General features: G+C 42.1%; 1 pseudogene; it reads right to left on the bottom strand.

Moving 5' to 3' along the window:
• Positions 1-2,923: 2,923 nt before the first annotated feature.
• Positions 2,924-17,495, bottom strand: LOC114510284 (annotated as a pseudogene).
• Between the last annotated feature and the right edge of the window lie 7,710 nt (positions 17,496-25,205).

The following is a 25,205-nucleotide window of genomic DNA, read 5'->3' as shown; positions in this document are numbered from 1 at the left end:
TCCCACTTTCCTGTGGTGTGTGATCACGTGGAAGGAAGCCATGGCAGATTGCTCTCTGGGTATTGACATCATGAGCTGTCGTAATCATATTCTTGACTCGCTGTCCGCATCCCGTTTCCAGATCAGCGGAATCAGGGTGGTCTCTGAGTACCTCTAACTGCAGGTACCACTGAGATTTGCTTTGAACTCATTGCTGCATATTTACGAATAAATGCATCTTTTGCTGGGTTACCTCTGGAAAATATTGTTAAAAAGGGAAAGAGTTTGTGTGGGCCAAATTCCTTCAAGTACGAGAGCATATTCAAATCACTGTGAATTCTGGATTGTAGTATTTTTCAGACTAAGATTTTTAAAACAAAGGTGAGAAGATTTCTATTCCTATTTAACTTAAGTGTGAAATTCTATGATGGAGTTATTGGTGTTTTTTTAATTAAATTATTTTATTATTATTATTATTAGCTATTCTGTTGAAAGAAAGAGGAAAATTTAAAACATGTATGGAGTTTCTGTTTTGGCTTGAGGTTGTCCATACTAGAATGAGATTGACTTCCAAAGCCACAAGTAAAAATCACTTTCAGCTCCCTGCCGTGTCGTTGAGAATGGAGCACCATTCTGGCCTTGAGGCAGTTTAGTTCCTGCCCTGGTATTTGGCTGATCCCAGGCTCCTCCCTCGAACAACTGCTGGCTGGGACTCCTCCTGGTGTGGCCAATGCCCTGTGCCCATGAGAAAGAATTGGTCCAGTTCTAAATAGTGCCTCTGCCTGGAACACCGCAGGCAGGCTCTACTTAGTCAGTCTGGACCCCTTGGGTAGGTGTTTAAACCTAGGTCTCAGCCGAGTTTTTTCATATGGTTTTGGGCCCCAGATATTGAACTTCTGGCCTTGGGAGTTAGGTCTAGAATTCTTCAGTGGTATTCCCAGACCTAGTCCTACCTGTCCCTGGTTTCCTTCTCTGACCCTCAGCCTATGCCTGCAGCAGGCATTACCAGGGTTATAACCGGCATATGTGCAGGGAAGGAAGAATGCAAGCAAAAGTGAGTGTGAGATCTCAAACAATTAGCCAAACCTTCAATAATCTCCCCAAGTAGATCTAATGGTTTTAAGTTTCATTTTTCTGTTTAGGGTTTTATAATGCTCCTTTCTATATTTATACTGATAATTGAGAGCTGATTCGATTTCCAGATGCATTGTGATCAGTGATGAAGTTATAAGCCACTGGATGTCACTCTTCAGCTATGCAAGTGTGGCTGCAATAGATTATCCGTAGCGATTGCAAGTGGGTAGCTGGGGTAGAGATGCATTGAACTGTTTGGGCAGGTACATTTGCAATGTCAGTGAGCTATGGCAGAGATTGGTTTCTGCATGTCTTCCCTAGCACCTCTCAGTGGCAGTTATGCAGACTATTAGCAAATTCTTTCAGCACCAAAAAGCCAAAAAAATTCATTTATCCATTCACTATGTACCTTAATCACTTACTATAGGCAGGATATTGGACTAATGAACTATGGATACCAGAAAAAGTAAATTTGCATCATGCATACATTCAACTTATTGGACTTCAACTGTGGTAAGAGAAAGTGAAAGAAAATTCTACCTGTTACTCCACTCAATGAATTTATGCCTGAGAATAGTTTTGTCTATTGTCTCTCAGCTTCAAGCCCAGACTTTTACATTCTGCTCTGACACTGGAGCTGAGACTGTGCAAATTACATTCCCCAGACTTCTTTGAGTTCTGGCTTCTGGTTAGGTTCTGCCAAACACAGGCACTGGCAGGAGATTAAAAGGCGATAGGGGAGCAGAAGGAATATTCTTCCTGTTTTCAGTTCTAGTCAGCCCTGTGGAGACACTCCCTTACACTCCCAGGTCCTGTTAACACCATTTTTTCTCTTTTGCTGTCCCAGCGCAAAGAACGGCAGCTGCTTCCCAAGCAACTACTACGAGGGTTACCTTAGCAACCTTTTTTGCCTTTTCGGTCTCCCAGTCACTGTATAACTCATCCCCTGTATTAAGTCACCTCCATCTGAAACACCCAGCATGGTTTCTGTTGTCCTGATGAGATCCCATCTACGGTAAACATGAGATGGCAGATCGAATCTTCTCTGTCTTCATTCAGTATCAGATTTTGTGTATTTCTCATGGTTGAGATATCTTGTAACCCTGAATAAGATTTTAGTGTTATATTTTTCAGAAAATATGGATCCTAGTCATAAGTCAACTGGTAGTCAACCAAACTCTCTCTCTCTCACACACACACACACACACACACACACCCCACCAGTAGAACGTAAAGCTTCATATAAATAAAAGATGTAATGATGCATTGACCTATTCCAGTGCCAGAAGAAACCTCGCCATGTTGGACTTAAAGAAAAATGGTCTCCACATTGCCCCTTTCTTAGATATTTTTCCAAGGATGATTTGACATATAAAATTTTGCCTTTCATGTTGAATTTGCATACTCAGTTTCTTGCAACACGTATTTCCACAGTATAATCTTGCACGATTGAGTAGGACAATGGTTCTTGCTTTCATGAGCTTTCAATCTAGCAGGAGAAATAGGCGTGTACAAGCAGAGAGGTGATATGTAGCCGTGTTTGATAGGAACAACTCGCGAGGACAAGCCCATGTGTCACCTGTGGGTAGTGAGACCTCATGCAGTAGATTGGAAGAGTAGGAGGAGGACAAGGAACGTGATGCGTAGATTCTGCTAGAAATTTCACTCACTTCCCTGCTTAGAACAGAAATTTATTATTATTTCTATTTCAGTTTCAAAGACCTATTTAGAAGAAGATGCTCCCAGCCATGTGGTTTTCCTTAGTATATGATCTTCTTTTCCCTAATATACTTTAGTGCCATTTAACTTTATTTGTCTGAGTTATATTGGAAGATATCCGATTCCTTCCTCACAGCCCCTTAGTAATACATTTTTTTTTGGACAGGAAGTAGGATTTATTGGTGGGTGTTAAGGTAGAAGTAGAGACTTATGAATGCAGAGCCCTCCATTTTTCCAGGGGACCACGATTAGGGATGTACTTGACCCCACAGCCATCTGGGATAAGCCGCTTTTCAGCCACCATGTCTTCAAATCCATCTGCACTAAACTTAGTAAAACCCCACTTCTCGGAGATGTGGATCTTCTGGTGTCCAGGGAACTTGAACTTGGCTCTTTGAAGTGCCTCAATCACATGCTCCTTATTCTGCAGATTGGTGTGGATGGACATAATGACTTGGCCAATATGGACCCTGGCCACTGTGCCCTGGGGCTTTCTAAAGGCACCCCACATACCTGTCTGGAACCTGTCAGCCCCAGCACAGGACAACATCTTGTTGATGCGGATGATGTGGAAGGGGCAGAGCCATGCTCAGATGTGAAAGCCATCTTCACCCCAGCTTTTCACCATGTACTTGTTGGCACAAATGCAGGCAGCCTCCAGGGCTTTGGGGGAGAGCTGCTAACATTCATCTGACACCAGGTGGCCACAGAGTGGGAACTCGTCCACTTTTGCCTTTTTCCGGCCCAGGTCAAAGATGCAGATCTTGGCATCAGGGACTACCTGGCAGAAACGAGAGTTGGGGTACGCTTGTTCTTACAACACCGGTAACCCCGGGTGGGGTGGCAGCCCGTGACAACACCAGGATCTTCACTGGCACGCTGAGGGAAAAGAAAAGCGTGTAATACACTCTTTAGAGGTTTATTAGACCAGTATTCTGCATTTTCTGTTCTCAGAGTTTCTTTTTCAGTTTGCCTGTTTGTCTGATTTTTCCTCCCTAGAACACATGTGATTATAATCCCTTCTTCCCACTTCTGTCAGCCCCGGTCCTTGATGTCTCACTTCTGGAGCTGATGACGTGACCGTTGTCCTTTCGGCACAGACACCAGGTTTAGAAAGACCACAAAAGACACCTTTCAGCTACAGTGCTGGGACCGTCAGTCCGAGGGAGCTTTTGAACCCCAGTGCATTTCATCCTCTCGCCAGGTCATTTATCTCTGAAGGCGGTGACACGCCAGGGTGCGAGATGACCTAATGACGAGGGACGTCCTCACGAGGAGTTATCATCCGGAGAAGTGGTTTTTGAGGGACAAGGAGGCGATGTGGGGGAGGGATTAGCGGGGAACTCTTTTCTGTAGCTACTGAATCTTTTGGGATTCATCATTTTTTCAAAATATATTTGCCTGAAGTTCCTCAGGGGTTCACTTAAGTGCGAAGAGCAAGCGGAAAAGAGAGGGGTTTGACGCTGCAGAGAGTATCTGTTGCCCTTTTTCCTCGTGATTTGTGCCTATTTGACCAGTTTTTGTCCTGCCAAGTGACTTAGTTTGAGGGACTTATTCCCTGGTTTTGAACAGTGGTGGGGGCGTAGCACAAATTTTCCCTGGAGATACCCTTTCAGTTACTTTGAACTCTGTCAAAGCACGCTGCATGCATAATCCCGTGCATTTATCTGCTCTTTTCACTGCAACTCATTCCAGATGCAGGCGACAACCTGAGAGGTACTGATACAGTGGAGGTAATAAACTTATCTAAAATTGGTTTTACTTTACCCTAAAACAAAATATCTGTGTAACTATGGCTTGCTGAGCAGAATGTAAAGCTTTTTACAAATGGAGGATCTAATGAGATACTGAAACGTTTCAAATATTGGTCCATGAGATTGTTAGAAGAACTTGGCTGCCTTACAACATTACGTTAGAGAAAAACTTCAGCACGGAGCAATACAATTCATATACACCTTAATGGGAACCTCCTGGCTCTGACTCACAACAAGAAATGGAGCCAAACACTCTGTCTGTAGCGCTTGTTCCAGTTCCTGGGTTTAAATCTGGAGTCATATTTGCTTTGCATTTATTTTCTGAAGTGAATGATAGCATGGTGGCCAGGATTCCAGGCATGGAACACTAAGAGATGGTTAGGAGATGCTTCACCTTTCAAGAAAGTCAACGTCAAAAACTTTCAGAAGGTGAGCCAGAAAAGACTCTATTTCTAAAGAGAAAAGACCAAAAGCCAATGGAGAGAAATCCACTGGAGAAATTTAACTTTATTTAAAAGTCATCCAACCAGCATATGTGAAGAAAAATAATGCTAGTTGCCAAAAAAAAAGGGAAAAAAATTAACAGAGGTAAATCTTAGCCCATAAGAATACATTAAAGAAATCTCAAACTGAAGTCAATTAATTAATTAAAAATGTCAAACCAGCTGTTAGTATTATTTGAGTTAGACAACTGGGTGATTGACTAGTCATTTTTCTATCTTATAACATGAAACTGGGAATAAGTGTAATGTTAGTCGTGCCTGTATAATATGATTAAATTACTTCAGTACAATCAAATTAATATGTTTTACTATTCCTACGACTGATCGTGTTAAAGGTAATTTAATCCACAAGTGATGCGGCAAAATTGTGTTTTTGAGACAGGCCTCCATGGCTAGTTCAACTATAGTTATTTTAGTTGTGAAAACACAGTCTCGGTCTCCTCGACCTAAGCAATACAGGTGGTTGGGGCAATCCTCCAAGTCCTCTAATGCAGAGAAAACATTGGTCTTCTGGAAATTACCTGGGTCATTTGACATGTGTTTTGCTTGAACTAGTTCAATAATTTTTCCAATCCTCTACTTTGATTTTGCCAGAGAAACACACCCTATAATGTCTAGACACAAAATATAAGCTAGCGAGGTGGGATTTTCTTTGCTGTAGAGGTTAACTAGGATTTTTCTGAGCTGGCCGATGTAGTAGTATCTAAAATTAGGAAAACATCGTTGATCAAGGTCTTCGTTGTCCTGGAAGTGTGGGCAGTGAAACAACAGGAATCTGCGGCTGTACCAGGCGGGGGACCGGAATGCCGCAACACTTAGTCTGCAAGCCTATTAAATAACAGGACACCATCATACACACCATGGTTTTTAACATTTTTACTACTTATTTTATCCAATAATCAGGATTCCACTAACTTAGACAAAATATCCCCATTCTGAAGAAGGACATTTATATGGTTATAGTAGGAAATGAAACACAAATGCCGGGACAAGATGGCTAAATTAAGTGTCTGAGTGTAATGTAATGTGGAGTGGTGTGAGATATGGCAAATGGGAATGTGCAGGCCCCATCTGCAGGCGGCACCCACTGCTCATCTTTAGCCAATGGATACTATGTATAAATATGGCCCAGTCTTGCCAGAACTTTCGTGTTTCACAAAAGTCAGAAACCTCAGTCTTTATATGAAATCTCCCAATGGTTAAATGTTGGCAACATCTTGGAGTTTGTAGGAGCCAATTAATAATAACACCCCATCTCTTCTCTTGAGTTCATTGCCAATTGAGAAATGAATATGACAGGACTAAGACAGATGGAGATCAAGATGCAACATTATTACTGATAAAGCTCATTGAAGAGCAAGGCTAAATCTGTGGCCAAATATCTTTTCTCATTACCACTCTCCTCAGAAGAAACCGTGGGTGTGCAGAACTGACCTGTAAAAGGAAAGGAGTCACAGAGCTCTCAGACTGTTAATCGAATAACTCTACCCAATTAAAGAAATGAGGACAATGAATGTCAGACCTAGCCTCCTCCCCATCAGGAAGAGAGATCAGAGAGCTTCCAGGGTACAAGTCCCCACTGCTGCCGCCATCACGCACACATGAGAATCTGAGGTCGAAGGCCAGGGCAGTGGGTGCTCCACATTGTGACAACTAGTTTGTTTTTCAAAATTCTTTACAGGGAAACACAAGTATAACTATTAAAAATGAAATATTTCTCATTTTTGTGGAGATTCAGTACACCACTCAGAATATTTTCTGGGGGTTTTATCCAATAATTGAATAATACGTCTTACTCCACAGAGCAGGTTTGCCCAACAATGGGCGTCAGGAAATAGATTTCAGCTGATGTCTGGCCCTGTGCTCTTTCTGTATTTGCCCGGCCCCCTGGAGAAAGCCCCGGTTCTCAAGGTCCACGGCTCCAGTTCGGACTTCACGTTTCCCTCCCGCTTATGCTTTAGTTTCATGTATGCTAAGACTGTTAGCTTCCAATTTCTTCTATCCTCACCTCGCCCTTCTATTTTCACATCTGAAGTCGTTTTCCTGGTGACTGCTTGACTTCATGATTCTCGCTCCTCCTCCCCTGCCCATTTCCAGCCATGTTCCCTAGAGGTGCTTTGAGTAAACACTCCACTAGGCCCAACACCAGAGGCCCCCTCAGAATGTGTGGTTCTCCCATTAGGTTGCTCCAGACCCTTCGACAGGAAATGGCATTCATAGTTTTTCCATTATCGGTGGTTCTGGAAATGTTTATTAAATACATTGTGTAATGAGTGGACCATTGGCTGAGGCCGTGGTATTTGTCATAACAGGATCAGTCTTGTTTTAATAGTCTGGCATTGGGTATGTTTTTTTAATTCAGCAGAGAGAAAAAACAAAGTCATCCTTGATGGAAATGTCTTAAGAAAAATGATTTTTCCCCTAATATGACTGAATCTCAAGAGTATTTTAAAAATCTAGCTTCCATTTTTATAAAGCTCCTCTCTTAGAATCATAATTGACTAAAAAAGTCTCTAATTTTATTGTAGCAGTGACCTGGGGCACTTACCATACGTAGTCCTAATTCCCTGCCTATTCTTTGGTATATTTTTGACTTTTCAAGAGCTGTTTTTTGAGGCAAATGACATCTGCATATCTACATGATGACCCTTTCCCTGCACACTGTCCCTGGAATTTCCTCATCTGTTGCTTCCTCCCACCATGTTCCAGGGAGGTCTAAAAGGTCAGACAAAGCACTTCGAAGGGGACGCTAACCAGGATGCTGGAGTCCACGCCTGCTGTTGTCCTTTTTTGTTCTAAGGTGACCCTATTGGGCAAATTTTTTATCTGTGTATGGGGGCATGGCAGAAAAAAAATCTCAGTCCTGGCTTCTCTGTCTGCTCAGTTATGGGCCTTGAACTTCTGCCCCAGCCAGCACAACCCAGTAAAGATGTCAGTCTCCACCACGGCCGGTGGGAGGCCAGACGACTTGGGCCCCCCCAGCCACGAGCAATGTAATGAGTCACTCTGGAAGTCGCGGGTGTTAACTGGGGTGAACACTAGGCATGCGGCATCCGCCAAAACTCGGTTACCAAATGGCTTCCATTTATTGAGTAACTACAGTTTTGGAACTGCATGAAGTGTTTTTTGTATATTGTCTCTTTTAATTTAATCCTTGCTACATCCATGAAATAGGGTTTCTCAGAGATGAAGAAAGTCAGGGTCAGAGTGTTTAAAGATATACACAAGGTCACACAGCTAGTTAATAGCAGAGCGAGAAATTTACTCTCGGTATCTGATCCAATGCCTGTCAGACACTGCCCATTGGCCAGCCCCCACAGTTTTGCTTTACCTAGATGCTCACTTCAGTATTCCAGTTCTCCATTTGGCTGTGAACTATGGCATTTACCAGCTTTTCATAAACTCTAACGAGCGACCGTGCATCGGGTGATTCTGACTTTATCTCTTACCCTGAACTCTCAGTTACAGACTGCCTTCGTTTGCCAGGGCTTCATAACAAAATGCTACAGACTGGGTGGCTTACATAACAGAAATTTATTTTCCTCACAGTCCTGGAGGCTGGAAGTCCACGATCAGGGTGTCACATGTTTGCTTTCTTCAGAGGCCTCTCTCTTTGGCTTGCAGGTGGCTGTCTTCTTGCCGTGTCCTCACATGGTCCTTTATGTGTGTCCTTGATGTCTCTCTGTGTGTTCTAATCTCCTCTTCTTGTGCCTGAACAGATTCATCTTAACTTAATTACCCTTCCAAAGGTCCCATCTCCAAATACAATCACGTTTTGGGGTACTGGGGTTAGGGCTTCAGCATATTACTGTTTTAGGGGACACAATTTAACCCCTAACAGGGGCTGAGAGCCTGCTAGCCATGAACTGATTACTCAGGTCCCCAGTACCAGTATTATATCTGACTGCTTTTGACCATCACCACCAGTCCTGCTGGAACACGCTGTCACCTGAACCACCCTATAGGGCAGGAAATTGTGAAGCCAACTGGAAATTAAAACCTTAGTTTTTATACCCCATTCCCCCACACCTTGATTTCCACCACTGTCCCACTGGCCATTATATATTTATATTTATATTGTGTTTATATTATATTTATATTTATATCTACATCTATATCTATATTTATATATTTATTCTCCAGAATGCATCCAGCCATGTAATATGAAAAATAGAGACATTTATTGAAGAAGTTACAAGATACATTGTACATAGGGCAATGATGCCTCAGTCCCCTTCAAAGTAGGCACCTTGGGACCTCACACAGTTCTCCCAATCACCATCAGCTGCCCCATCATATTTTCCTGAATCTCATTGATGGTGTGAAATCTCTGCCCTTTCAAAGGTGATTTTAGTTTTGGGAAAAGCCAGAAGTTGCAGGGCACAAAATCTGGGTTGTAGAAGGGCTGAGTCACCTGGGTGATTTGATGTTTCACCAAAATACTCTGCATGAGATGTGATGTCTGACTGGGCACATTGTCATGATGAAGCTGCCAATCACCAGTTGCCCATAGCATCATCCTTTTTTGAAAAAATCCATCCATTGTTAATATAACAAGAATGGTTTGTGCAACATCCATGTAACCTGGCAGTCGAGGAGAGTGAACTGGAATGTGCATGTGTGAACAATGACGACTTCACTCTGCTAGTCAGTGGAGGCGGCAGATGCCATTGAGTGAGCATGTGTACTGTGTGGATGTGCATTCAAAATGACTGAGTGTGTAAGTAGAGCAACGAGTCTGCATCAGATTTTGCATTAAGCTGGAATATTCCTCTGTGGAAACTATTTGGATGATTCAGAAGACTTTTGGGGATGATGCAATGAATGCAGCACAAATAAAAGTGTGGTAGAAACGCTTTAAAGATGGTTGAGAATCTGTTGAAAGTGACCCGTGCTCTGGAAGGCTTGCAACAAGCAGAACAGCTGAGAATGTTGAACGTGTATGGGCTGCAATCAATAAAGATTGGCGACTGACAGTGTGAGAACTAGAAGCTGATCTGGGGATTCCAAAAACTGCTGTGTCTGAGATTTTCATGCAGGATCTTGGCATGAACCGTGTCCTGCCAAAATTTGTTCCATGGCTTCTGCTACCAGAGAAGAAGGAACACTGTGCTGCAGTTGCTAATGGCTTGATTGAAACCGCTACCAGTGAACCAGATTTCCTCAAGAAGGTCATAAGTTTGAAAAGGACTGAGGCATTAATGTCCTGTGTACAATGTTTCTTATATTTTCTATGTTCTTTGATAAATATCTCTATTTTTCATTCACATGGCTGGATACTTTCTGGAGATATATCTATCTATATAGATAGATAGATAGATAGATAGATAGATCTAGAGAGAGAGAGAGAGATCCCAAAACACCTGTCATTGTGCCCATGATGAAAAAGACTGATTGATGCATAAGGCCATTCTCTTAACATAAAAATTATTCATGGACTCTGGTTATTTTGCAGATATATCTTTACTTGAGAGTCTTCATTTTCACCTTTAGACCACTTTTTTTCATCTTTTACACCATACAATGACCCTGATCTCTCAGGGAGACACCTGACAGTGGATGAATATTGAAAAGTATCTTATTGGAAGTTCTTAGCAGTAGAACAAAGCAGTAGTGTACACAAGTTCTGGAATCAGATTGCCTGGGTTAGCATTGGAGAGTCACCTTACTACCAAGTGAACTTGGATAGGTTTCTTGGCCTCTGTGTCACACTTTCTTCCTATGTAAAGGGGGAAAAGTAATAGCACCTAGTTCATCTATTTGTTGTTAGGTTGTGTGGCCTACAGTAGGTACTCAAAAATTCTATGATCTAATTTTATAATTAATGCAAGAGTTTATAGAATTGTCTTTATCCTTTGGTAATATTTCATCCTGGGTAGTTTTTTTGAAATGTACATATGTGTATTCTTTATGGCATTCTTTTATTTCACAAGAGATAGAAACTGGTTTAAACACTGAAAAGAATTATTGGCTTTCATAGTCAAGTACTTTATGGACATATTAGCTTCAGATATGGCTTGATTCAGGGCCCAAAGGATGTCTCTAGAACTCAGGTTTTCTCTATACATTAATCAGCTATGTTGCCTTGGTGTTGGCTCCATATTTAATGGCTCCTTTCTCATGCTTGAAAGATGATTCTCGTCATCTCCGGGAACTGCATGCTTCTATGATGAAAGCCAGTGAGAAAGAGTGAGCAGCATCTTCATCCTAGAATTTCCAGAAATCATTCTGGGGTCCACTCGGATTGCACTGAGTGAATCCATGTGCTCATCTTTGATTTGCTTACTAATGTCATCAGGATGCAGGACTTTGGCCGGGTCTGGGTCCTTACCCCCATTCTGGAGTTAAGGGTCAAGTCAGCTCCACTGGAAACACCTGTGTTGACAGTGGAGAAAATTGGAATATAGCTACCAAAGGAAAGATAAAAAGATTCCAGGCAGTGAAACTATAGATGTTCACAGCATGAATGCTTTAAATACATTTGGAGGACTTAGAGTGTATCTGTGGGGACTCTAGTCCATATTATAATTCAGCTCTGTTGTGTGTCCAAACCCACTACGTTGGATGACTAATTATGTCTAGCATTATATAAAAGACAACACCAATGCAATTGAAATAGTGGGTCTCCTAAATGAGCCAAGTAGACATATGTTAACATATACCATGCTGGGTGTGAAAGATTTTCACATTTTGGCTTCTAAGAATGGAGAAGAGGTCTTGGAACTTCTTTTCATCACAACATCTTCTCTCACCCCTCAAGAGGGGAATTATGGCTGGAGTTGGTTGGAGTCTCTGTTCATGATTAAAACTCTGTCTCTTCTCTTTTGGGTTGGTATACCGACCTGCTTCTGCTACATGGGGAGAAGGTTCAGCTATCTGTCTTTGGATGCGTGTTTTCTACTAGATCCTAAGAATGCCCAGTTCAGCTTTAGGACTGAAAACTTTGCAGAGATAAGCCCTCAAACTGGTTGGGTTTTGATAAGGTAGAATAGCCTTCCTACTTGCTCTAGTTCATTCATACCTGTATCATTTGGCTGTAGGAGCTTTCTATGGACTTGATCCCAGTTTGCTTGAATTGTGCTTTGGTGTTTGGGTTCAAAGCCCCTCTACTTTGCTTCCTTTATTTAATACATCCCTTGGAGTCATTATAAAAGAAGTGGTGTGTACAGGAGGCAAGGATTCAGGTAGTGCTAAGGCCCCTGGCTAAAATATCATCATAATATTTTTATGCCAGCACTTAATTGCACCAAATTATGTGTTGCAAACAAAACTTTTGAAAACATTTAGATGTAATATTATTGTCTTTAAACTCCAGAATTAATGGTCCAGAGAACAAGTAAAAGGGAAATCAAAGGCACATTATATTGCTCATATGCTTGTAGAATATAGATCAGTAGTCTGAACTGGGCTGTCAAAACCCCTTGTTAAGAACAAAGGGCATGCTCCCTAGAGTACACCCATGCCTCCCCTTTCCTTTGGTGTGTACTTTTGCTTTTTTTCTCCTAAGCTCTAAAGGTTCCCAGGAGACTTGCAACCAGGGGAGCAGTGGGCAGCAGCAGCTAATCCTGGGCTAACCCCCTGAACCTGTCTCCAAGGGCCCTCCTTTTGCCTCTGTAACTTCCTTTGCTAAGTCCATGCAGCTCAGCGTGACTCATTTCTATTACTATGACTTTTTTTTTCCCGAGTCTAGGCAGCCCAGACTAGGCTCACTCCTGTTGCTATGATCTTGCCTCTTCTATCTTAAGCCCTTCCATTGTTTCACTGCCCACAGCTTTAATAAAATCTCAAAAAAAAAAAAAAAGAAAGAAAAAAGAACAGAGGAATCTAACTCAGAGAACCAAAGTTAAGTAAAACATCTTAATGGAACCAACTGTTTACTAGTATGATTTCCATGGGAGGAATCTGGCCCTAGGTCACTTTTTTTTTTTTTAACACAAACTGATCTACTAAAGAGATTTGTTTTCTTAACCCAAAGCTTGAAAATCATTTGTGTGAAGTATACCACAGTATACAGTGTGACTGTTGTGAATTTCCCTCATTAGGAGAAAGAGTGGAAAATATCAAATCTTGTCAAATGAAGCAGAGGAAAAAAAATTAGTCTTTCATTTGTAGGAGAGAAAATAACACCCCAGGGACTCAAATGCCTGCTCTGTATTACTAGGCAATCTCTAATTGAGCCTTCTTTCAAAAACCCAGCTTCACAACTTATGTCTTAGAAATTCCCTCTAATTTAAAGTACTCGACAGTTTAGCATTTGAGAATGTCCCCTCCTGAGTGGGAACGACTAATGATCAAAAAGGAACCAGTGAGATATAAAGATATTTAACTTCTCTCATGTGAGTTTAGTGATTTAGAAGAGATTGATAGGCCAGTTTTTTCTTATTTTAATGACCTTTTCTGTATGTGGCCTCCCTGAATCCCATAATAACACTTTGTTTATACAGATAATTTTCTCTCCAGCAGGAGCTCTTACATGCTTTAATAACCTTTTCTCATAAATCAACTCCGTGCACTGTGAAGTCTGATGAGGGACAGGGGCTGGGAAGGTTTCCTCCAGCCTGCCAACTGGGGCTGTGAGTGCCCCACGGCCCCCTCCCAGACCTCCAAGTGGGCTGATGTTGCTGTAGGGACCTGGGCAGAGCCTGGTTGGGCAGGGAGGTCACCTCACGGCAGCCTGGGGTGAGTACAGACTCTGAGAACCAGGGTGTCTAAGAAGGTCCCGTGTGAAAAAGACAAAATCTGAATTTGCACACAGATTGAGGGAACCTTGCCTCAGAGATTGCAGGATTGGTATGAGGAATGCCACATTTTTTATTGACCCAAGCCTTCATTTAGACATTTTAAATATCTCCTCCACTGAATGATTCAAGTGAATTAGATGGCATTTTTTCTCTTCTTTTTTAATTTAAAATAAATTTTATTTATTTATTCTATTGTTGTTTAAGCATAGTTGTCTCTGCTTTCCCCCACTGCCCCCTCCTCCTCACTCATCCCCATGTCCGTCCATACTACCCAAAGCAACTTACAGATTCAACGCAACCCCTATCAAAATACCAATGACATATTTCACAGATATAGAACAAACTTTTCAAAAATTTATATGGAACCATAAACGACCCACCCCGAATAGCCTCAGCAATTTTAAGAAAGAAGAACAAACTAGAAGGGATCACAATACCTGATATCAAACTATATTACAAGGCTACTGTAATCAAAACAGTCTGGTACTGGCATAAGAACAAACATATAGATCAGTAGAACAGAATAGAGAGCCCAGAAATAAACCCATGTCTGTGTGGTCAATTAATATCTGACAAAGAGGACAGGAGCATAAAATGGAGTAAAAATAGCCTGTGCAACAAATGGTGTTGGGAGATCTGGATAGCTCCATGCAAAAAAATGAAACTTCAACCACTAACTTACACCATACACAAAAATAAACTCAATATTGGTAAAAGAGTTAAATATAAGTCACGACACCATAAAAGTCCTAGAGGAGAATGTAGATGGCATTCTTTTGGTAGCACAAGACAGACACAGAGCTCAGATTAGAATAGACACAAAAGAAAAATGAATGGATGATGTGACTGGGATATCCAAAGAAGGGCTTCAGGTATTGTCTGATCCAGGGTATCAAATGATGTCAAGGAGCTCTGTTTTGTTCTTATGGCTTGGCTTTGGTTTCTTCTAGATGTGTTCAGCCAGGCTTTTTACATAGAGTAAGAAAAAAGGCAGTTAGCAACTTCCCATTCTCATCTTAATAACTTAGGAGTCAAGGGAACAGAGAGAGAGACCTTCTTTCTCTTGGCATGTATGCGTCAAACTTTAAGGAATTCACTGACACTGTGATTGATAATCTAAATAGAGCCACATGGCCTGTGTATGTGGTTGGGTCTCCCAAAGATGTCAGAGAAGGGAAATGCAAAAATCTGCTGGACTGAACTGCGTTTATGAGCTCTACACAACTCTCTCCTGTAATCTGTCCTGCCCCGCCCCAGCACACACACACACACACACACACACACACACACTGACAAAGTGTTGTTACAGGCCCAGCTAAAATATTCTGAAAGGAAATCTCATATGATAAAAATAAAAATAAATAAATATGGCATAACCAACAAATTACAGTTCTTGAGGCTATCACTGTAATACCACAAACAAACCCTAATGCCACTTACCATGTCTGTTCTATTTCTCAAACACTAGTTTATCTAACAAAATATGTACCAGACACTACTCTAAGTATTTTACAAATATTAACTGACTTAATTATTATAATAACACCATGAGGTCCACACTATTGTTATTCCCATTTTAGGAACTTCCAGATTAGGAAACAGAGGTACGGAGTGACTAAGGCATTTGTATGCAGGTAGTAGGAGTAAGAGCCAGGATTTGAATCCAGGTAGTCTGGAAAATATGTCTTTGAAAAGAAGCTAAATATAGTAAATATGCTGTCTCCTGTTCATTAGCGTTTGTCCTATTAAAGCCACTTCACTGATGTCTGCTGGCGCTTTGCTTGAACCACACTTCTGTGTTAGCAGCACGTACGTGTCGTATGCTCTCCACTGCCTTCTGACCCATGTCCTCACTCAGTACCTGCAGCCGGGCTGGTGTTGCCCCTGACCAGACAGGCCACGGAGATACTGTGCAAGGAATCTGACACCCAGTGGACTTTCAGTGTGGGTTCATTTCTTCCACATTTACCCTGGTTTTGTTTCAGCTAATATTTACTCGGTTATTATATCTATTTATTAAGCTTTTTTAGCTCTGGTCTTGGAAAAGGAGAAGATTGTTGTATTGCATTAGGAAGAGCTAACATCCTCAACTTTGAGCAGAGTTAGGAATAGCTTTGTAATCTAATAAAAATAGAAATGCCTTACTTCTCTGGATCCATAATATGACTGACCACGTATTCAGACAGATAGTAGAGCAACTGAAGCCTCACACTATCACCGGAGCCTTCCCAGCCCCCAACCCTACCACAAAAGGCTAAAATTATACTGGGTTGAATGGGATACCCCCAAAGTTTAAAATTCAAAAGTGTACCTAGGCTCTCAGAATGTGACCTTCTTTGGAAATAAGGACTTTGTGGATGTCATTAGTTAAGATGAGCCCATACTGGATTGGAGAAGGCCCTAAATCTAATGACTGGTGATGTCCTGACAAGAAGGCTGTGTGAAGACAGACACGCAGAGGGAAGATGGCCGTTTGAAAACAGGCAGAAGTTGGAGTGATGCAGCTACAATCGAGGGGTGCCGAGAGCTGCCCGCAGCTCCCAGCAGAAGACACAGACAAGCACTCCTCTCCGGAGCCCTGGGAGTGAGCATGGACCTGCTGACGCCTGGACGTCAGACTCCTAGCCTCCACACTGGAAGGGGGTACATCTCCTTTGTTTGAAGCTGCCCAGCTTGTGGTATTTTGTTACAGCAGCCCCAGGAAACTAGTACACCTTGTGTGCTAGTTATTTCCTCGAAGTTTCCCGCCCTCCCCCCTACATTCTGCTCTGCGACGCTGGGGCTGGGACTTGGAGACCGTGTTTCTGCTTTGCCAGCAGTTCCCTGTTAGGCTCTGCCAATGCGGGCCCTAGAGGGAAGCTTTAAAGTGGGGGAGAGTATTGAGACACGCTTCTTCCTATTTGTTCCTCTCCCTGTCTGTGTCAGCAGAGCGGTGCTTCTTCAGCGGAGCAGCAGCCTGCTCCCCCTGCCCTCTCGGAGGCAGCCACGTTGACCTCCCCACCCAAGAAACCAGTGCCAGCCTTTGCTTTCCCCCAGTAATCATGGGGTCTGGGTCCTCAGAGACCCTTCTCCATGCTCCTGCCTTTGCTCCTGCAGCCCTAGGGTGGCGGCTGCTATAGGGATCTATGTCGTACTTCACTGTTCTCATTTTGCTTTTCGGTCCTTAGTACCTAGTTACTAAGTCTTTGTATTCCACCCTTAAAAACCATTGTGTCCTCTGTTTTCTGACTGGACTCTGACTGCTGCAGCCTGCAGTCCTTGGCTTTGTAAACCGTCCCATTCTTTCTCGTTTGCTCAAATTAGCAGTGGGAGGTGTAGCAGTTAGGAGGGCTGAGGAGCAGTAACAGGAAGCCGTGACTGCAATAGCTTAATCCAAAGGCTTTTTAAAAATTTAAGACTTTATATTTTAAGAAAAGCTGTAGTTTCACAGGAAAATTGAGGGAAAGATACAGAGATTTTCCCATACACCAGCACACCCAATCTCCCCCTGTGCTGATAAACCCACATCGATGGAACCCGTCATTATGACCTGGAGTCCGCAGTTTACATTAGGGCTCATCTTGGTGTGTTCTGTGCCTTCTGTGTCTGGACATGTTTATATAGACACATCTTCACAGTCACATTGTCACCGGGAGTACTTCCACTGTCCTAAATGTTCTCTGCGCCCCACCCATTCATCCCTCACTCTCACCCTCACCTCCTGGCAAGGACGGATCTTCCGCCATCTCCGTAGTCCTGCCTTTTCCAGAATGTCACGTGGTTGAAATCGTACAGTATGCAGCCTTTTCAGATTGGCTTCTCCCACTACAATATTATGCATTTAAGGTTTCTGCATGTCTTTTCATGGCTTGATAGTGCTTTTCTTTTTAGGGTGGAATAATATTGCATTGTTTGAATATGCTGCAGTTTATCCATTTACCTACTGAAAAACATCTTGGTTGCTTCCAAGCCTCGGCATATATGAATAAAGCTGCTGTAAACACCTGTGCGCAGGTTTTTACGAGGACGTAAGTTTTCAACTCCTTTTGGTAAACACCAGGGAACACCAAGGGCATTTTTCTTTTCTTCTTTTCTTTTCCTCCTCCTCTTACTCCATCTCTTCCCTATTCTTTTCTTTTCTTTTGTTCTTTACTTTCACACAAGGAGATACCCAGAGGCTGTTTGCGTTGGTTCATTCAATGGCTCCAGGCTATGACACCAGGACTGGCTCACAAGCCCTCTCCTTCTTTCCCCTGACTCCATTGGTGCGTTGGTGAGTCAGCCATTGTGGCTGTGGGAGGGCGGCGCAGTTCCCGAGGACACGCGCAGAGATGAGGATGTGCGGTGAGGGAGAGCATGGGGATTCCATTTGCACACCTTCTGTTGGGGAGTAAAACCTTCACCGAAGGCCTCGGCAGGTTCCTCTCAGGTCTTTCGGACCAGAATTGTGGCACACACTCACCCTGTAGCCAGGTGTTGAAAGTGAGCACCTGGCCTTTGTAGCCTCTTCTAGGGGGCACAGTCACTACCAGTTTCCTTCCCAGTCTGAGCTTCCTAGATGAGTTTCCTCATCTATGAAGTAGGAATAGTGATACGTATTCTTGCAGGGGTTTTGCAAGAACCAAACGAGGTACGGGGTAAGATGTACCCAGCATACTTTGCGGCACTGAGTGCCCATCTGTAAAAGTGGACTTGTCCTCCTGTGACCTGGCTGCTGGTCCTAGGGGGCTGCCTCCTGGCCACAACCAGGAAGTTGCTCTTGGTTGACTGAGGTGTTGCATGGCCCCCTTTGTGGAGTACTGTCACCTCTGCCATATTATTTTTCACAGAAACTTTGTGGGGAAGCCACTGTCACTTTTTCCAAATGTGGGAGTTGAAGCATTGGTAATGAAAGAGTTGGCATCCCTGTCTCCAATGAGTTTGTCACTATGGCTTTTAAGTCCAGAGCTGTGGGAACCATCCCTCCTTTGAGAATGAATCTATATGCCCATACAAATTTTTCCAAGAATAACATAGACACCCAACTGTGGTAACGGGGCTTCCTGCTAAAGCCTCAACCAGTGAATTTTTCCTGAGGATTTCTGGGAGAAATGTTTCTGCCCACAGTTGCAAATGCATTCATCGACAGCCTACGAACATCATATTGCAAATGCATTCATCGACAGCCTGAGAACATCATACTTCTATCTCTGCATTTTGATTTTGACATCTACTCCCCAGCCTTGTTCATACACACAGAGGACCCACTTTGAATTCCTTCTGCTTCTGCTTAAATCACTAGCATATTGAAAGCATCAAGGAGAAAATGAGCCTCTTGGATCTGGGGCAATGCATTCTGATTAATACTGGATGTGTGCTGTGCTGTGGCCCAGGGCAGCCCCCAGGAAAGAAAGTTTCTCAGCTTGTTTCCAGAGCCATTTGGGCATCTCTGCAGCCTCATGGCATGTTGAGCGAATTTCTCCTCTGAAGAACCAGGGATACTCTGCCTTCTCTTTCCTTTATTTTGTTCTGTGTATGATTATATATCCCTCCTGATGTGGGTTGTTAAGTGCACAAACTTCCTTACAGTATATCAAGATGCAAAGAATATTTAAGTTGAGCCCCAACCCCAGTGTGGCTCAGTTGGTTGGACATGATGCTGCAGAGTGAAGGGCCATCAGTTCAATTCCTGGTCGAGGCACACGCCTGGGTTGTGGGTTTGGTCCCAGGTCAGGGCACATACCAGAAGCAACCAACTGATGTTTCTTTCACACATCTGATGTTTCTCTCCCTCTCTCACTCCCTCCCTTCCCTTCTGTCTAAAAATAAATAAAATCTTTTTTAAAAGAATATTTAAATTGAATAGGAGGTAAATTGCCAACTGCCTTAACTTCTTAGCGTCGCTGAACCTTGAATCTTGCAAGTGTTTCCTGAAGCACTGGTTTCCTCTCCACCACTTTCTCATGATAGGATAGCCTTACCTTTCGGGAGAACACTCTGTCTTTTTAACCACAGAGAATCTGTTGCAATGCAGTGGTTCTCAAACCTCAGTAAAGGTACTAGGCTCTGCCACTTAACATGTTGAAGAACTGTTTAGATATAACCTGTTCGTGTGTGTGTGTGATGGATTAGAGGGTAGGCAGTACACATTGTATTCTTCTGTAGGACAATGAGAACTTCTCATTCCTTTGTAAATCTTCTGCAGCAAAAGAGTTTTGAAGTCGTTGGAATGGCTGGAGGCATCCTCTTGCCATGTTTTTTTATAGAGCCCTCTGTTCCTGTCTGCACTTAGTGCTTAAACAACGGAGGCTAAGTCTCTGGCTGTACTTGGAAGGGAGTAGAGAGGGCAGGAGGCAGAGGGACCCAAGTTTGTGAAAAGCTTCCCCTTTAATCTTTAGCAAGCAGGCGTGTCTACTCTGTGGAACTCGGTGCCCAGCCAGCCTCCCATAGAAGCTGCAGGAAGTGTTATCAGGAAGGAGCCATTGACAAATAAAGATCAAACTGGCCTTCTGGGTAGTAATTGGTATTCCTGGGTATGGCACGGTGGGGTTACCAGGTAAGCTGCCAGCCCTCCCTTTTATGTGATGAAAATGCAAACAATATCAACTGAAAAGTCAAATCACAAAGGCTCTGAAAGCATCTTGAGGAATGGTGGAGACAAAACCAAATGAAAACAAAGTATCTTTTCAGGGAACTGTATATGAAAACTGATGGCAAAGCAGGGAACAGGCTGACTAGGAACGAAGATTTTTCTCTGGACTGGGTCCTGGTCCTGACAATGAGGCTTGTCCAGAGGTCATGGACAGGGAGTTGCCTTCCGACACCTAAGAAGGTTAACTGTTCTTTTTGCGTGTGGAATCGCAGCATTAAATGCAGGAACTTCTTTCTGTGAGTGCTGGGGCAATCTGGGTTTGGGAAGAATGACAGTGAGTTTTGTGTTTTGTTCTGCAAGTTGGAAGATGTTTCCTACTTGAACAGCAGATGTATTTGTGTATGTGTATCTCTGTGGTACATTTTAGCCATAAAATAGTCACTCTGAAGAAGCAGGAGATTTTGGAATTCTGGACTTATGGGGCTCATTTTTAAAGAATCTGAAAATAATTATTTTTGTAAATAAAAAAGTCATTTGGTGGTAAAAGTTAAACCTCAAACTTCTCTCAATTCTCCTTCTAAAAAAGAGAACCTTCAAAATTAAACTTGAAGTCAAAATTAATATACTTATAAATAAATAACATGCCAAAAATTAATCTAATAGTTTCTTAGACTCAACAAACATAGCGCTCTGCAAAGAGATGCATGTGGGTGCTCAGCTGATGGGGGGGTGGGGGGCGGGTGGTGACTGGGAGGCTGAAGTCTGTGAGCTAGTAATTTCCCCTCAGTCTGCCACTGCCGTCACCTCTCCCACCCCCTCCACCTGTGACAAAAGAATTCAGAGAACTTTTTACTAATTTTGTCATCAATGTTGTTGATCTCCTAGAATTAGAAATAAGCATTTTTAAAATGTTTAACCTAAATATATGAGGCAATGGTAAAAGCCATCCTTTAGCCTAGCAGTGATCCAAATGGCTGCTAATCCAAGCAGTAATCCAAATTGCTTTACTGTTTATGAAACAGATGAAACCACTTTTAACATGTCTTTTCCTACCACAAATAATACATTTCCTAGTTCAGAAATACTTCATTAAGAGAGAGAATATAGGAATAATTGCCAAGATCAAAAGTACTTTACCTCCAATATTTGTCATTATGAGCAATGCCGCTATGAACAATTTTGCACATGTCTTCTTCTCATGCATGTATGCAAATTTGATGCATTAGCTTAGGAGCAACTGCTGGGAAATGGTAAACGCCTTTGTTCAGTCTTACAAAATAATGCCCAATTGTTTTCCAATGTACTTATACTAATTTATACTCCAGCTGAGGCATCTGTATTTTTTTGGCAGTGGCTGGGAGACCCCCAACCTCAGTGCGAGTTCCCAGGTTAGATCCAAGTGGCCCTTGGAGCGTGATGGACAAGCAGCACCGGGTCTGCACGTTCTGGGCACTGCGAAGTGGGTGGAGGACCCCGTGTGAGGAAAGGCAAGGCTCCCCAGCCAACCTGGCCAGAGGAGGCTGAGTGTTTTCTGCCCTTTGAACTATGGCTGGGTTTAAAAAAAAATGTTTTCTGTAATTTTGGACTGAGAGAATATAATAAGCACTTTTATTTCTGCCACATAATATTAATAATTGCCAACATCTGTTCTATTTGCTTAATTTTATAAAAAGAAACAAAAATTATAAGTAGATTAAGTTGAAGTTCTCTTTGCTCACCCACTCCATCCCTCTTTGTTGCTCATTCTGACCCTGCTGAGGCAACTACTGCCACAATTTGGGAGGCATCCTCCCCCACATGTTTTTCTACCTTTACCACACTTGATGTATCCATAAAATGCTATGCAGGTTTGTGTTCTTTGTTTTCAAAATAACATAAATTGCATCGTCCGTACATATTTTTCTGAAACTTCCTTTTTACACATTTTGTTTTTGAGATCTATCCCTGCCGATGCGTACAGAACTAGATAATACATCACCACTGTGGCGCAACGTGAATCCCATAATACAAATATTCCAGAATACAAATATACAATGTTTTATTTATCTATTCTTCTACCGGTAGATGTTTCGATCTTTAAAAATATTTACAATTATAAACAAGGCTGTAATGAATGTGTTCTTAAAAGATGTTCTACCAGCTAAACCTGCCTAGTTTGCAACAATGCATAGCATCCACATTAACATTAAAGGCAGCCGGCTGCTTCTCTGATTGCACTGTGGTGTGCTGGGCCCAGCTCATTTTGTTTTGCAAGAGGCAGTTGTTAAAATTTCATGTGAGGCAATTATTAAAAATAGCCATTTTTTAAAATATGATCCTAAATTTACAATGGAATACAGTTATATTTTAAATGTAATAAATACTCAAAACTCACCACTTCCTAATTATTTCACTATGCCTATCATTATCTGTGTTCTAGAGATTACTTATGTCTATTATTTCTGGGCAGTGGAAATAACTACATAATGCTGCATGACTACACGTCTCCTCTCAGCTTTGGTAGCTTGAAATTAGCCACGGTGAGAGTATTTGCACTACAGAAATCCGCAATGCTGCTAAGTCAGGTCTTGATTTATTTTGTTGATTACACAGACCAAGAATTGTCAAGCTTTTTCTGTAAAAATCCGGAGAGTAAATATTTTAGGCTTTGGTACTACTTTGTTAACTATTGCTTCTCCTTTTCTCTTTCCCTCTTCTCCTCTTTCCTCTCTTTCTCCTCCTTATTATTCATAATCCTTAAAAAATGGGAAAAAACAGGTAACTGATGAACTTTATTAAAATAGGAACCCATAGGCTATAGATTGCTGACTCCTGGTCTAGATATAAATAAGTGGTAAAGAAAATATTGGTGTGGATTTAATGTAAGAGTGTGTTGTGTATATACAGGGTGGGGCAAAAGTAGGTTTACAGTTGTTCCTGTGGAAAATAATACAACAGTTAATAAATAATAACATAAGATTAAACTCTGTGTTTTGTGTACTGAGAACTGTAAACCTATTTTTGCCTCATACTGTAGTATTCACTTTGTGAATAGAAAAAAATTGAGGCAATGTTCTTTCAGTGTTCAAAACTATTACCTAATTCAATAAAGAACTTCACAATGAATGAACTTTTGACATATGTTCTAATTAGTTATTTCACTTCCATTTTCCTCATTAACATAAATGAAATAGCATCAACATCCAGCAGGAACTGCACCTGGAAATCTGGTTGTTAAACCAGATTCATCAACAACCCTGGATCACACCCATTACATTTATGAAGAAAAGAAGCACTCATTCACTGATGGAGATGCTTTATTGCATACATGTGCACGCACATACTACTCATATAGCTGACACGTCTTCCGTCTTATGTATGGTCTTCCAAGTTTTCACTTATACCTGTATTTAAATTACTACTCCTATTAGTATTATGAATATCATCATCATCATCATCATCATCATCATCATCATCGTTTTACATTCAGACTGTCAATTACTCAAGGACAGGGGCTGTGTTGGAGTACTCTCCATGCCTCAGTGTTCTCATTTGAAAAATAAGTTCAATAGTAATAACTGCCTCACAGGGTTGCTATGAGGATTAAATGAGGTAACCCTCCCCTCCTTTTCCTTCCTCCTTTTTTCTTTTCTCTTTCCTTCCTTTGTTTTCTTCTTTTTTCTTGTCCCTTTCTGTTTTCCTTTTAACAAATATTTATTGAGTACATAGTGTATGCAAGTGATGGATGGTGAACAAGACCAACGTAACCCTTATTTTCAAGGAGTCTACAGTCCAGTGGGCAAGACTGTTTACCCAAGCAATGGTAAAGCAAGTCATGGTAATGATATGAAGGAATCAAACAAAAATCTGAGAATCAGAATAATGGGAGTCATTTGGGCATTCATTCAGGTAGCTATGGTCTCTATGGAAAAGGTCTCTTTGGAGAGGTGCATTCAAGGTGAGTCCTGGAGAATAAGAGTCAGATGTTAGAAAGGAATAGAGCTGATGGGAGAACAGGGGGCGAAGAGCTTTTCCTGAGCTACTTGCAGGGTTGGCCCTTTGTGGAGGCCAAAGAAAGCAGCACCGGATAGGAGTTGGCATACTGGTTTCCTCTCTGTATACAATGCTGATAAGTTGGTAGTGGCTTCCTGGAGTGTTGTGTTGAAAAGGATTTTAAGGCCCTTATAGGCCCGTAGTAAAGAGGTCCATGGAATCCTGGTCATGTCTGCTCTGGACGCAGGAGAGGCTCCTGGAGCATATTTATTTACCCTGCCCTAGAGGATTGTCCAGAGGTCAGACGTATAGAAGGCGAGCAGGGAAGACAGTGGGGATGATGTTCATCCCCACTGTTGTCCTTAAGATCAGCTTGTTTCACTCCATGCTTTCCACAGCAAAAGGTTCAGTAACTCATTAAGAAGCACTTAAGCCAATGACTTTTATCTCTTCAAAATTACAACTCTCTTATGTGTCACTTGTAGCAATTGAACAAATTTCTAGAGAGAATAAATGTGAGGTGTGGACCCCTCCCTGTTATGCTTTCCCATTTTAGAATCCTGTGGTCCTACCACACAGAAAGGTGGGCTGTTTCTGTGAGGCTGCAGAGATGCAGAGAGCTGCTTTAGAGTACTTGAAATAGCAGGAACTACTACCTCTTAAATAGGATTTGCTTCATTCAATAAATACCCATAGCCCTGGCTGGTGTGGTTCAGTGGATTGAGTGAGCACCAGCCTGTGAACTGAAAAGTCACCAGTTCAGTTCCCTATCAGGGCACATGCTTGGGTTGAAGGCTGGGTCCCCATGTGGGGATGAACAAGAAGCAACCAACTGATATTTCTCTCACACATTGGTGTTTCTCTTCCTCTCCTTCTCCCTCCCTTCTCTCTCTGAAAAATAAATAAATAAAAT

The sequence above is a fragment of the Phyllostomus discolor genome, chromosome 13 (genome assembly GCF_004126475.2).
Source record: "Phyllostomus discolor isolate MPI-MPIP mPhyDis1 chromosome 13, mPhyDis1.pri.v3, whole genome shotgun sequence".
Taxonomy (NCBI): Eukaryota; Metazoa; Chordata; class Mammalia; order Chiroptera; family Phyllostomidae; genus Phyllostomus; species Phyllostomus discolor.
This window is presented reverse-complemented; position numbering and strand designations above follow the sequence as displayed.